Genomic DNA, 1,981 nt, shown 5'->3' on the forward strand with positions numbered 1-1,981 from the left:
GTAGTACTTACATATTAACCAGTAGATTTCTGGTGAACGTGGGTTTCAGACAAGCTGCTTGGTTTAAATGCAACTCCCATTGCGTGTCTGCCATCGGATATTTTTTTTTTTTTTTTACTGTCAGCACAGATCTGAAGCTTGATGCTGTCATGTAAATAGTTTTCAAATCAGCAATAAATATAACAATTTTTGATCAACTCATATCAATTGCATGCTTAAATAACATACCGGTTAAAGACCCTAACATTTCAAGAGAACCCAACCAACTTCTGGGTGTAATCTGACCACTTCCGGTTTAGGCCCCGCCCAGTCCGAGTACAGATAGGGATACAGATAATTCATGTGGTAAACAGATACAGATACAGATAATGCTGTACTCGCTCATCCCTAATAGCAACAACAACTTAGAGAACAGCAACAACAGCAACAATAACCTAGTAACAAAAAGTAGAGAATAGTAACAACCTAGAGAATAGCAACAACAACCTAGAGAATAGCAAAAACATAGAAACAACAACCTAGAAAATAGGAACAAAAACCTAGAGAATAGCAACAACCTAGAGAATATCAACAACAACCTAGATAATAGCAACAAGCACCGGGGGCAACTCGGGGTTCAGTGTCTTGCCCAAGAACACTTCGACAATGACTGCAGGGGCGGGGATCGAACCACCAACCTTCCGATTGGTAGGCAACCGCTCTACCACTGGACAACAACCCCCCCTAGAACTGTTGGGTCCTTGTAAATTCTGGAGTGTGGTCTATCTGTAAAGTGTCTTGAGATAAATCTTGTTATGAATTGATACTATAAATAAAATTGAATTGAATATTTATATATATATATATATATATATATATATATATATATATATATGTATATATATATATATATATATATATACTCTTCATTCTAACCCCAACCGGTCGTCAGACACCGCCTACCAAGAGCCTGGGTCTGACCGAGGTTTCTGCCTTAAAGGAAGTTTTTCCTCGCCACTGTTGCACTGTTGCTTGCTCTGGAGGAGACTACTAGAACTGTTGGGTCCTTGTAAATTATGGAGTGTGGTCTATCTGTAAAGTGTCTTGAGATAACTCTTGTTATGAATTGATACTATAAATAAAATTGAATTGAAATTGAATTGAATATATACATATATTAAGTGTGTGACGAGATCTCGTTTTTAAAACGTGACGAGATTTCTCGTTGAGGTGAAAAGTTGTCTCGTGAGGCGATGTGATGTCAGCATGATGGAGCTTGAAATTACTATTGAAGATCCCCCTGCCACTTTTAAATCATTTGTGTGGCAACATTCGGGTTTAACATTAAAAGGGCAAACAACTCTAAAAGCCTTTGCATCTTTGCCACCAGAGCCATGGCAATAACTTCTGCCAGAAACAGTCGACATGCTTATATTCTTGAAAAAGAACATGACCATATCTTAGGCTGTTCTGTGTAGTTTCTCTCTTTTTCATGCTTGAAGAAAAAAATTGTTTCTGTTTGCACTTGTAGTTTTGAGAGAGCATTACTTTGGTTATTGATACACTTACTATTTGCATTTAAAGTGTTATTTTTCTGTTATTTACACATTTATTTTATTTATACTGTTTATTTTTTATGTTCGGTTTGTGGAAAGGAGTTAGATTTCTTGTGGGAAATTGTACAGGGCAGAAGCCAGTTGGTAGAGTTTATACAAAACATTTTGCAGTGTTTGAACGTCCTTTACTGCATATAATTCATTAAAATAGTTAACAAAAAAAGTTAAATAACATTCATCATTAATAGTGGATTTCAAAATGCACCTAAATTATTTTGCATTTTGTGATTTTTCAGTTGAATAAAAAAACTATTTTCTATTCATATATTTCATGGAGGATTTCTTTAAAAAAAAATGTAAATCTTGTCTTGTCTCGTTCTCGTGAACCCAATCTCGTGATGTGTGTCGTCTCGTGGAGTAAGCGTCTCGTCACACCCCTAATATAT

The sequence above is a fragment of the Etheostoma cragini genome, chromosome 19 (genome assembly GCF_013103735.1).
Source record: "Etheostoma cragini isolate CJK2018 chromosome 19, CSU_Ecrag_1.0, whole genome shotgun sequence".
Taxonomy (NCBI): Eukaryota; Metazoa; Chordata; class Actinopteri; order Perciformes; family Percidae; genus Etheostoma; species Etheostoma cragini.